The following is a 14,046-nucleotide window of genomic DNA, read 5'->3' as shown; positions in this document are numbered from 1 at the left end:
GTTTATAGTTAGTACAAAATAGACAAGAATATTACATTTCCTGGAACCGAAAATAAAGATTTATGTGTTGGACATTTCTTAACAGTCCCTTTGTGTGTGGTGTTACGCGTAACCCCTTGGTGTAACTAGGGTTTCCACTTTTAATACCATGCACTCTGAAACCAGTTTAGGTGTACGATGCTTTGCGTCAGTTGTACCCGTAGCGACACCTAGTGTCAGAATCTTCAACTTTAACTGGAAATAACCTCATGCACATTATTGCAACACGCTATATCAAGGGAGGTACTTTATGTCCACCACGATTTTTTTTTTTAATTTTGGGATATTGTCTAGAAATTACAAGTATTGAATGGCATACTGTAAAAAACCGTTGTGTTATGTAAACGACATGACTATGTGTTAACACAATTGTGTTAAAATATAACACAAACAAGTGGTTACAACAACTCACTCTTTATTTGTCAAATGCCGGTACTTGAAATGACGCACAGCCTGTGTGTTAAATTAACACACGTGTAGAATCTTCGGTGTTGTTTTCTGCGTGATAGCCAAATATGTTGGGCATCTAATTATAAAAGCTTCTGAATTGAAGCTACAGAGAAACACAGTAGAAAGAAATACTTAAACAAATCCAAGTATACGCAAAATTTCAAAATGCAAACCGCGCGATGTGTTTTCAATTGTTTTACATAATGTTTCTGAAGAAACCCTAACAACACAAGATGTGCTAGGCAAGTGCCATTTAGGTGTTCTAAATTCATCTCCCACATTTGATGCATTTATTTTTTTCTTTTTCTAAGCGATTGTGTACTAGAAGCAACAAACGCATCAACTTTATTAGATGGCAACTGGCGCCGATCATTTCAAAGTGAATATGGAAGAACTATAAAATAAAGTAAATAGACAGTCGTCATTTTGTTATAAAATTAGGTCTACATGACGAGCAGATTTTATCCCGAACGATTATCGTTGAATATACGCGGGTTAAAGGAATACCCTGATTAGCCAAATTCAAAAGACCTCAACAATTTATCTCTCTACAAGCGAAGTTTCCTTCATCGCCTCCGTGGCCAAGTCAGAAGAGCAGGCGGCTAATAATTGAAACGTCGGTGGTTCTTGCCCCTCTCCCGCCACTGGAGTACATTCTTTTACTTGTTTAAAGTGCTTTTTTAGACTCAGCATAATGTAAACACGTTACGCATATAGGCGATTTAACATATTTTGGGGGAGTAATTTTGTGGTCCATTAACGCTTACGGCACGGCTCAACACCGGTTGTGTGTTAAAGACGTAACACATCACTTGACGTAACACGCCAACGTCACTTGACATAACACGCCAACACCGCGTGGTATGTGTTGAACTAACACCGCATAGTGGTAGTCACGCTGGAGCCACTGCCCTGTGTTAAAAATGAGTTCAATTAACAACCATTTTTTACTGTGCAGAAAATAAAATTTGCATTATTTTGACACAATACCTGAGTTATGACATCATACTAAAGAAACATCCATAAAAATTCTTGTCCTAATAAGAGAGTGGATAATTTTTAACCCATCTTGGTGTACGTAGGGTTAACTTGGATTGTCTCGTACTATCGTGAACAGCGACACAGCTAGTCTAGTTGTCGACCGGGGCAAGAACTCACCTTAGCGCTCCACCTCTGACCAACATGGTCGCCTAAAGAGGAGGGCTGGCTCAAGAACAGGTATTAAATTTCTTAAGATTTTGTTAATACAAACAAAGCATACCAAATATAATACGGTAACCAGGGATTTGAGCCTCCGCCTAGAAAATTTTCTTCGGGCAACCATGCTGACCAATCAAACCAAAACGCTCTCCGACTACGCCTGATATTGGCATCACACAGTAAATCTCATATTTCATTTTTTCTTCAAGTGGTAAAGCTTGATTTTAAAACTGCAGTACATAACATAATTTCTATTACAAGATAAAGCACCAAACTAATTAGTCTTTGATTGTCAAATAATTTGAGAGTAGTTTGTTTAACATATTCTTATAGTCTTATCATAACAACCGCAAATCACAATGTTTTTGGAATTATGTCAGGATGTGCATATGTGCGAAACAGTCTGTTGCTTTAGAATATAATATTTAATTATGGCAAACAGCTAAACTGTTGTCTCGAGTATTATACTCGGACATTTTCCAAATCTCTTAAATCGATGTAAGTTAAACGAAAACACCAAAATCTGGAACTAAAATTTAACTTTGCGGGCTCTTTTGATTGCAAAGGTATTTACAATATCTCCAAAAATAACTTTGAAGCTAACTTATGCTCTTTGGAAATAACCCTAAGGTTGGTGAGTTGTTGTTGTCATGCTAAGTTTGTGAGGTATTTTTTTATGATCTTTAATTTACTAAAACTCCTTGCATTGCCTTATAGTGAAAATAAATATTTGCCCAGTTTTGGGCCCCCTAATCCGGCGCTCGGGCCACAAGCCACGTTTGCTCCCTTAGTTACGTCATGGAGTAATTGTCAGTGGGAATAATTGTCAATATTACTACCCATAAATTTTATCAACAATTACCCATAATTCTACAGAAAACAAAACATGTTGCCACATTAACTTTGAATTAGTTTATACAGTCTCAAACTGTGCATTCAACAAACGACAATATCTGTGTGTGCCCAAGTTGTTAAGTTTACGTGTACTCTACTTTTTTTTTTTTTTTAGCACACACACAAAAAAGAAAAAAAAGTCGTTGAAAGCGAAATGATTTCAATTGTACCTAGAAAAGAAAGGAATGTGATACTAGGCTGGAAAATGTTATTCGTTTGCATAATACAAACACACACACAAACGTTTAAAAAAATGTGTGAGCTTTCGCTAGTTTGGGCGCCATACACAAAAGAAGACACTGTAAATCTTTAATGAAAATTTGCAGCTGAGCAATATACATTTTTCATTTCCGTATGAACTTGGTAAACCGCTGTGAGTTGTCGGTACGTACAAAAGCAGGGAAGTGTGTGTATCAGAGAGAGAGAGAGAGAGAGAGAGAGAGAGAGAGAAAGAGAGAGAGAGCAAACAGGCTGCCATTAATATTACATTTAGTTCTTGCTGTAGAGGGCATTTTTTTTAAAGCATGGAGTTGAATGGTACTGTTAAAATTCAAAAAAATTGTTCGCTCACTTTTGACTAGTGGTCCAAAACATTAGAGAGGTAATGATATGGTAAACACACAAAACCATGACCTTATACAAACCAGTTTGTGCTAATATTCATACTTATAACACCAGACTGCATACATATAGTCATATTAATTGTGTTAGAATATCAGAAAGATTGATTACAGCTTGGTGAGAGTTGGTTATCATGGTCAAGTCGTCCATCGTCAAGTCAAGTTGTAGGTTGGTAATCACAAGACTAGCCTGTTACAGGTTCGAGTCCTGCTGATGTTAAGGTTGCCATCCGTCCGCTATTTGACCTCCTTCTCCAGTGTCCGAGACGACCTCAAAACCGGATGTTAAATGTCCGGTAATTTTTCTTCTTACTAATCCTATTCTCTGTTCCATTAAGATTATTTTGGAGTGACGAAAGGAATCGTTTGTCGATGAACGTGGTTAAAGCAGAGCATATAATTCTCTTTAATATCGATCTGTCGTGCGCGGAATTTGCTGTAAGAGTTGAAGGCAGGGAAAGTTACTGAACTTATCAAAATTGCTAAAGATCTACAAAAGTATATACTCAAGTGTGCATCTAGCACTGGTTCATCCTCAGCTACATCTTTCAATTAAATAATGCATCCAAATCCAGGAAAAGTATGTAGGCATTATGAGACATTATCAGCCTCAACGAAGGAAGTAAAACTTATTTTTCAAGTATAGTTTGTGCATACCATAATTATATTTGCTTTTCTGTTTTAAATACAACGTGTTATTGATGGTGGACTGTAAAAATTATTTAACTAAATGTGCCGACTCAACCAAAACTGAAATGAATAACTTTAATAAATGCTTCAAAACTAACTAAAGTTATTAAACTCTAACTCCGAGTCGCTCAATTTTATGTGAAATACCTACTCTCATGTTGTGCACGTTTTTGACAAGCCACGATGTCACAATCTTAAGAGTATACGTACTCCAGCAGGGTATTCGGTATTTCCATGTTCAAAAGTTGGCAACCCTAGCTGGTATATGAGTGTTATGTAACTATGTTTCACCATTAATTTCATCATTATCCCTCCTCGTTATCTGCTTTAGCTTAAAAGGCATAAACGTGGATAAATAAATGTATTTCAAGGATTAGTAGCCACACTCATTTTGCCCACACCCTCATTTCGTTACATGCTGGTGAGGGCGGGTGACTGTGAATATAAGAGAATTGATTGAGTGCGAGTGTGAATATAAGGAAGTTGATTGATTGTAAGTTTGAATGTAAGAAAGTTGATTGGCTGTGAGTGTGAATGTAAGATAGTTGATTGAGTGTGATAGCGAATATAAATGAATTGATTGAGTGTGAGTGTGAATGTAAGAAAGTTGATTGAGTGAGAGTATGAATAGAAAAGAATTGATTGAGTTTGAGTGTGAATGTAAAAGAGTTGATTGAGCGTGAGTATGAATGTAAAAATAGTTGATTGACAGTGAGATCGAATGTAAAAGAGTTGATTGGGTGTGAGTGTGAATATAAAAAATGATTGAGTGTGAATGTGAAAGAGTTGATTGAGCGTGAGTGTGAATGCAAAAGAGTTGATTGAGAGTGAGAGAAAGTGTAAAAGGGTTGATTGAGTGTGAATGTGAATATAAAAGAATTGATTGAGTGTGCGTGTGAATGTAAGAGAGTTGATTGAGTGTGAGTGTCAATATAAAGGAATTGATTGAGTGTGAGTGTGAATGTAAGAGAGTTGGTTGTGAATGTGAATGTAAGAGAGTTCATTGAGTGTGACTGTGAATGTAAGGGAGGTGATTGTGAATGTGAATGTAAGAGAGTTGATTGAGTTTGAGAGTGAGGGCATTAATATCCTTTCAGGCATAGAGTAAGTGATTGTGTGTGTGAGGAGTTTATTCAGGGCGAGTGTAAGTGTGAACGACCTTGACATCAACGACATTTGAGGGTGAACGTGTAGGTTGGTGAGTCTTGAGGGAGTAGATTGAGGATGTGGGTGAGGGCATCAATAATATTTGAGGGTATAAGCCGGTAAGGATTCGGGAAATGTACATCTATGATGTGTCCCGGAAGACTTTCCATACTTGTGTAGCATAGCTTACATATGTACGAGGGTAATTTCAAAAGTAAGATTTTTTTTTTTTTTTTTTAGAAATGCAAATGAACGTTTTCAACAATGTTTACATCATCTCAAGTTTGTATGTCTATCTAATTTCTACGTAATTGGCATTTCGATCGATGCAGTTTTGTGGCGCTTTGGCAGTTTTTTTTGTATTCCTGTCAGTCAAACTCACCACCACATGTTTTAAAAAGCTTTGAGGCTCATCTATTACTTCGTCGTCGTTGGTGAAATGCGTTCAGATGATACGTACTCTCAACTTAGGGAACAGGTGCTAGTTACTGCGAGTGCCGGCTTTGCCATATGTGCAACACGTGCATTTATACGGAGCGGCAAGTTTCTAGGTGAGGCCAAATCTAGCATAATTATATTATTTAGCATAAACATTTCTTGTTGGAAACAGACTTCATGATTAAGGTAGTCACATTTACTAAGTTGACCATACGGTTGAATACAAATTAATAAATCATGTTTAGGTCGCATTAGTTTAAAGTCACATGAACTATGCTAAAGCAAATGGTCAAACAAATCCCAGCATGAATTGCTTGATTGTTGTCAAATACAATAACTCAATTCTCTAACAGTAGAGAACACTTGTTCCATTTATTTAGTTATCACAGTTTTGATATAAAAACTAGTCTTGTCTTTGTCACAAACAAGTTCCTTACCATTGATGGTGAAAGCAAGTTTTTATCTTTTTTTATTTTTTAACAGATGTGGAAGGAAAATCAAGAAATAAGGATACAAGAGCTAGTTGTACTGGGATTGGGAACTGATATATTGAGATTAAAGCTCGATATCACATTCTATATATAAAAAAAGTTACCATCTTCGCTCTGCAAGTGTGTTTGGTTTCTCTCTGACTAATATAATATATTATTATATAAAGATAAAAAAACAGAACGAGATTGCATTTCTAGTGTTTATGCCTTTCTGACTGCAAGTGCACATTCCCTCCCCTTCGTTGTTCATAATGGGGTAGCATACTTAAAATCGTGCCTTTTAAGATTTGTTATTTCTGGTGAAGGGGGCCGGCAAATTATGCCATTGCACGGGGCGACAAATTGTCTAGGGCGGCCCTGTATGCAGACGCAAAACTTGAATATATGAAATTCCTGCTGTTCTACTATCCTGTTCTTGTATATTCCATCTTCAGAATGGAAGGAGGGAAATTTTGTTATTATCATGTGATTATTTTTTCATTTTTTTACCGGCCTTTTCTACCGCAACGAACAATAACATTACTACCTGAAGAATCATTACTATTAAAGTAAAGAAATCAATCATTCACATGCACGCATTTGATATGTTCGACGATGAGGAAAATGGGCCTGAAAGCTATTGATAAAAACACACATGCTAATTAGCTGATTTTGAACAACGATTTCCGCAAAGTTCTCGGGTGCTATTTGTTTACATTTTAACTGTGGCAAAAGTTACGTAGCGCTAACTTTGTGAGGATTTGGTGAGGATTTGGAAACTACACCAAATTCAAATTTTTGCTGGGAAACTTAATGAGTAAGAATACATAATATCTTTATTTTAAAGTCTGTTCTCCTCTGTTTAAAGCAGAGCACGGTTATGCTCTGAAGGTAAGGGAGACGGTAATGATGATAATGAACGTAATGATGAAGCGAGGAAAGAGAGTGAGGAAAGGAAAACCCCGAGAAAACATATCCACGTGGTGTTTGTCTACTACAAATTTCACTTGGTGCTAGTTGGAATTGGAACATGAACTCCAAGCACAAGAAGTAAACGCTCTACACTCAGGCATCGCGGCCCCTAAGCCACAATATTGTATAAACATGTATATTCCAATTATACCCATGTATACATTGTATACACGTATGTATTCCTATTTTCGTGCAAAGAACACATATATCTACTGCAGGGAGGTAATTAAAAATCTTATTAACTCGCACTAATGTTATATTTTCCGTTGAAGAACGTAGTGTGCATACTGCACGTTTTTGTACCCAAATCAATAGTTGAGTTTAATATTTGTTTACGTCCGGAAGTCCATTTAAGCATATTTTCAGTAAATCATTCAATGGTGTAATGAACAATTGACCGGCATTCCTTCATATTAGTTTTTCAGTTTCGTATGATCTCAGGAATCACTCATTCTCCACAGTTTACATTGGGACTTCATATACATGCACACACTCACACTACATACACCCCCACACACAAACACACACACGATGTTTGTCCACTGCAAAGCTCACTTGGCGGGAACTCGGATATACATATATGCGTGTGTTTGTGTGTATGTATACATCCTGTAAAAACATTAAAATTTATACTATAAATCACATTATGAAATTAGATTACGTGATGGTGTTTACCTAAAGAGGATAGTGCGAATGAATAATATGTAACAGTTCTAAACCCAAATTTTGAGCAAATTAATACTAAGACACATTATTTGGTGTATGAACAGAAACTAACTTCAAACAACACTTCGTCATTCTTTGCTTAATAATGCATACCTTTGAATTTTCTAGATTGTTTAGATGCTTAGCGTGGGTACATAGCACCTTCATCCTTACCTTATAAATAAAACTGATGATTTGTTGACTTATTACCATTATTCATTTGTGTTTCTTATTGATTAATCAACACTTGCTTTACGAAATAAATGGCTTCTATGAATGGCGTGACATGCTCCGTAGTATATTACACGTTATGATCTTACAGAAAACGCACTATTCCTAGAGTCACCTGTTATTCTAAGAATCTACCATGTGCCACTTGTGTATTACACATCCAGGTATGGTGAATTAATACGAGTATCACGCACGGTATACCACATTGTAAAAAATAAAGCAAACTTCAGTATAGCGTTATTACTTTAATATCATTATTTCTAATATCACCGATTACTCTAATAATCATCCCAGTGTAAAATACGTCGTAGAAATTGTAGCATTGTGAATCATCGCTACACATCGTACTCCACACTGTAAAATAATCTTCAGTATAACGTTATTACTGTAATATCTTTATTTTTAACATCACCGATTGCTCTAATAATGAATTAGAAACCTTGACATAGTGAATTGTCATTACAGACGGTACTTCACATTTATTTCTAATATCCTTGATTACTTTAGTCATCACTATGATGAAAAATATGTCATAGAAATCTTGATATGATGAACCATCATTACACACCGTACTCTGCATTGTAAAATAATCTTCAGTATAACGTTATTACTGTAATATCGTTACTCCTGATACCACTGATTACTCTAATAATGAACTAGAAACCTTGACATGGTGAATCTTCATTACATACGGTACGTCACATTGTGAAATATGTGACCTTAAGTATAACATTATTACTGTAATATAATTATTTCTAATATATCTGATTACTTTAATAATCACTCTGATGGAAAATACATCTCAGAAATCATGACATTGCGAATCATCGTTACACATGGTACTCCGCATTGTGAAATAATCTTCAGTATAACGTTATTATTGTAATATACTTATTCATAATACCGCCGATTGCTCTAATAATTAACTAGAAATCTTGACATGGCGAATCATAATTACACATGGTAACTTCAGATTGTAAAATATGTCATTCAGTATAACGTTATTACTGTAACATAATTATTTCTAATATCATCGGTTACTTTAATAATCAATCTGATTGAAATTACGTCTTAGAAATTGCAACATGCTGAATCGTCATCACTCATAGCACTCCATATTGTAAAATAAAGTATCTTTCACTAATAGCATTATTTCTAAAACCAGCAATTATTCTAAAATTAACCAGGTGGAAAGAAAGACTTTGAGAACGTGAAACGGCGAATCATCTTTACATGTAACGCATAAAATATTTTGTATAAAATTAATATTGTAATCATATTAAATGAAATAACAATACTATTAAGAATAAAGCTGGTTGTACGTAGGTTTCCAACGTTCCAAATTTGTTAGATACGTATCAAAGTATGTAACCTACGTTGTACAATGTATTCGTCTCAGAGTATGAGATTACTAAATCGGGATATATACATTTTTTTTTAAATTTAGTTTATTTATTTACTTTTTTTCTGATATCGAAATATTTTCACATGTAATGGTCATGAAGCCAAGAGCAGTTTATATGTTATTTTGGCTACTGACACAAACAGACCTGACAAACAAAGTGAAGTTCCGAGAATTTCTAAAGAAGATTGTTGTCATGTCACCAGCTTTTGAAATGTGACTTTGTACTAAATCCAACACTTTAAAGCTCCGAAGACATTTTCTAAAAAGTGTAAAAGCACCAAAGAAGTTAACACTTTAAAAAAATAGCACTTACCTGTCTTCCCGCCATCGGATGAATTTGTAGATGCTGGTAAGAACTGAGGACTTAGTACCCAAAACGTCTCCACGGTTCTGCTGTCAGCTAAACACGAATGCTAGGCCAAAAGCTGTCTGCGCCAAAATCCTGCAGCATAAAAGGAGGACGCCGACAAATAAAAAGGGCAACTGACATTTTTCTGCCAGAGATGGTTTAAAATCACTTACGAACGGTGATTATATCACGATTCTGAAAAGAGGAGCCGGAACTGCTACCAGAAACAGAATCAACATCGCACCTGCTTCTGTCAGACAAAAATGTCTGTTCCTTCTTACCCAAAAGCTTGGATCGAAAATATTATTTTTCTCCTACAATAACTTGCTGTTGATAAATATATCACCATCCTGAATATGGTTAAGCATGTCATTTTGTAGTCATGGATTCAACACCTTTCGCAAGAAAAGACAGATCTCTCTCTCTCTGTCTTTATATATATATATATATATATATATATATATATATATATAAAGTGAAACTCATTATGTTTGTGACTTCGTACTTCTTCAACAACTCAATCGACCTTGATCAAATTTTCAATATTGATGAGGTTCGACTCTGGGGGTGTTTTATCATTTCACTTGGACGGTGCAACTACGGGGAGGGGGAGGATATATATATAACTTATATAACTTAATAATTCTTGACCCACGAGACCGATCTCGTTGGATTTTGTGACATACATGAGGTTTGAGTCTGGGAGTGTTCTTATCATTTCGTTTCACTTTGACGGTGTAACTTAGAGGAGGGGAAGGGGAGATATAAAAAACGGTCGGAAATCACCAATATTAGTGTAGAATCCATAGTTTTCGGGGTTGCTGAGATGAACAATGACACTTTCGATGCCGTTTAAATCCAAATTCAGCCCTGCAACTTAAGGGAGGGAGAGATATAAAAATGATAGAAAATGACCGATATTAGTGTCGAATCCATAGTTTTTGAGGTCGCAGAGATGAAGAGTGGAAGTTCCGATGCCACTTAAATTCAAACGCAGCCCCGCACCTTGGGGAAGGGGAAGAGAGAAAAAATAATCGAAAATGGCCAATATTAGTGTCAAATCTATAGTTTTTGAGGTCGCAGAGGTGAACAATGACACTTGCGATGCCGTTTAATTCCAAATTCAGCCCTTTGTGTTGAAAATGAAACGTATTCTTTCCGTGTGAAGAACAGTTATACACATCTTTAAGGCAAGAAAAAATATTTACAGCTACACTCTATGATGAATGTGGTTTAGTTTTTGTTTCCCCACTTAAGATTCAGAATGTGGTGTTGACTCTGCATCGTGAGAAAATTAGAAAACTCCTTGAATTAAAAAAGAGTTAACTCCAATCTAAAATAGCATTGTAAGTGGATGGACAGATCACATATCATCTAATAAAATATACAATCTGGTAGGCCATAGCTCTTATTGGATTGTGATGACAAGAGTTTAATTATAGTCAATTTTTAGGAAGTGTTCTGGATAGAGATGCAAGGGTTTGAAAGAGAAGACTTTAAGGAACTGACATGGAGAGGTCCCACAAGTTGTCGCTTAAATCTGATTGTCACATAGCACATCTGATAAGGCACCATGAGAAATGAAAACGAGCAAAATTTAAGGTGTTATGGACCAGAAGAATAAGAGTTATAGGGCTTCAAAATTTGAATATCCAAAAAATTATATCGTGGAATTTATATCATGGATTAGGTACGTTTAAAGTAAATATCTTAAAAACCCTTAAAGCAATCAAAACAAAAGTTGCACAATATAATGAGAACAAAATGCTCTATTGAAAACCACAAACAGTGTCGCCATAAGTGAAGCAACTGTTGCCATCTCAGTATAAAATATTTTGTTTCAAATAGCACCATATACACTGAGCAAAAATTGTAGGTGGCGTACTTAAAAAGGTAGGTTACATGTGTAATTCCTGTAGCTTTAGGACTTAACATACAGCACACGTATAACTGAAAACGCATGTTTTTATAATACTTTCCGTATAAGTGTTCCATCTATATTACTTTCCGTATGAAACAATGCAGGCGGTTAGGATCTCACATACAAATGGACGTATATAACATATAGCTGAGGAATGTAACGTAAGTATATGCATGTGATACACGGAAAACTGTTCGATGTTAGACATCCTGCAACGGCATGATGTAACATCTAAGGTCAGTGCGTATGCTGTATATGGATAAGGTATGCTCCATTTTTGATTTCTGTAGTAAGCAAGAGGATTCCGTATATTTGTACAATATACCGCTGTCAAGAGAACGGATTTATCGAAGTGTATATGTGTAGGGATGCGTTCGAGTCGAATCGAGACAGAATTTTCCTAACAAAATTCGAGTCGAGACACAGCTCTTCCAATAGAAAAATATATAGTTTTCGAGTCGAGACATCACTTTTACAGCACATTTTCGAGTCGAGACAGTCTCAAATCTTGTCTCGTGCGCATCCCTATATATGTGTACCCAGGTTTAAAACGCTCTATTATCACTAAACATAACAGTGAAGTGTAGTGATAAAGTGTTGCACACTGTTGGAGCTACGTGTGCTGAAAACATGCACTGCAGAAGTCTGATATGTGACAACAGATGGTAATAAAGGAATCTGGGTCTCATACTATAAATTTTGTTCAAGTGCATAACACCGATAGTATAACACAGCAAAATATCAGCAGTGTCACAAAATATTGACGCATTTGAAAAACGAAATTTAGTTATGCCATTTTTACGTCCTGTCAGTTCCGAAATTATATAGGACGGGACCTATAGTGTAAAGTGGGATCCGAACCACTATGAAAGAGAGATAATGAAATGTAAGGTGAAACGTACAACAAAAAAATGTCCGAGGCGAAATTGGAACTAGCGATCCCTAATATGTTGGTTGTCTAGCCTTCTAGACCACACTGCTATCTGGGCTGACTAAAACCGAAATGAGGTGATAATAAAATAATTATATTTAATTATATTTCCAATGTGAATAATGGCAATATTACAGAATACAGTAACAATCATATGATGCGTAGGAGATGAAGTAAAGGAACATGTCACTCTACACAGAAGACATAAACCAAGAAAATACTCTTCCAAATATTGATAAAATAGTCTGGAGAACCAATTTACAGAATTAGAAAACACATGTTTCTTTCCTCGCGTTTATCATTTAATTTACGCGAATTATCTGCTTATTTACTGGGGCTACAGAAGTATTAGAAAATCCTCACTTTTTCTAATGCATTCCTTATTACCATCTGTCGCACGTATCCGCTTTTCCCATTGAACCTTCTCAGCACACGTAGCGCCAACAGTATACAACACTGTCCCACTATACTTCACTGTTATGTTTAGTGATAATAGTGCATTTTAAATCTGTGCACACTTGTTTATGGTACTATTTGAAACAAAGTACTTTTATACTGATTTAGCAATACTGTTTGTGATTTTCGGTAGGGCATTTTGTTCACACTATATTGTGAAACTTTTGTTTTGGTTGCTTTAACAGTTTTCAAGATATTTACTTTAAACGTACATAATTCCTTGACATATTTTTTTGGATATTCAAATTTTGAAGCCCCATAGCTCCTACCCTTCTGGTCCATAGCACCTTAAATTTTGCTAGTCTTCATTTATCATGATACTCTATCAGATGTGCTATGTGGCAGTCAGATTTTAGCGAAAACTTGTGGGATCCTCTCGTGTGAGAAATTTTGGGCTTTTTTAAAAAGTAAACTCTAACAAAGTAATATCTATTCACTCCGTCTTTCTGTTCACCTTATTACACAGACAATAATTTTAGGAATGGTCCAAAGAAACTACATCAAAAGGTTGCGATCTTGGAAAATAATTAGTTTCTGGATCAGGAGCCACAAAATTTTTTGAACGGACCCTAAATCGAGTTTTCGTATTTTCTATGGAATAAGCTCATCATACCTAGTTAACTGATAGTTTGGGTTTGGCTACATTATATGTAATTTTCCAGATATAAGGAATACAAGAAAATTTTTGATTGAGATATATTGGAGCTTTTGATTAAAAAATAATTACTTTTCTAAAGAATGAGGAATTTGAAGAATAAAAGAAAATTGATAATGTGATTATTATTATTATTATTATTATTATTATTATTATTATTATTAAAGTATTCTACCTTTCGGCAGGTCCTGGGACTAATGAGGACTTTTTTTCAATTTTAGATTTTGGCCTGGAAATGTTTTTTCCACTTTCGTCGATCTTCAGCTTCCTCTTTTAACTCCCAATATTTTCTCCTATCTTTCAAATCATCGATCAGGTGTGTTCTTCTTCTTCCTATTCCTCGCTTCCCTTCCATCTTTACTTCTATGGTGGTGTGAAGAAAATTACCTCGCAAGGTGTGTCCAATCCAATTGGCCTTTCTACAAAGGATGGTGGCTAGAAGTGTCCTCTTTTCTTCTATCCGTTTTAAAACAT

General features: G+C 35.5%; 1 protein-coding gene across 2 annotated transcripts in view; it reads right to left on the bottom strand.

Annotated features, from left to right (window-relative positions):
- Positions 1–14,046, bottom strand: part of LOC145674428 (uncharacterized) — a 1,698,027-nt gene that overhangs the window by 1,330,405 nt on the left and 353,576 nt on the right. Inside the window, exon 1 of one of the 2 annotated variants that reach the window (XM_081744473.1) lies at positions 9,574–9,713. The exons of the other annotated variant lie outside the window; for it this stretch is intronic. The gene's annotated coding sequence lies outside the window, so the exon portion shown is untranslated. Of the gene's footprint in view, positions 1–9,573; positions 9,714–14,046 lie in introns of those variants that run through there. 2 annotated transcript variants of the gene reach the window in all.

Source organism: Thermobia domestica, chromosome 17 (genome assembly GCF_964235325.1).
Source record: "Thermobia domestica chromosome 17, izTheDome1.hap1.1, whole genome shotgun sequence".
NCBI classification, from domain to species: domain Eukaryota; kingdom Metazoa; phylum Arthropoda; class Insecta; order Zygentoma; family Lepismatidae; genus Thermobia; species Thermobia domestica.
Note: the sequence above shows the minus strand (reverse complement) of the source record. Positions and strands in the feature narration are given on the sequence as shown.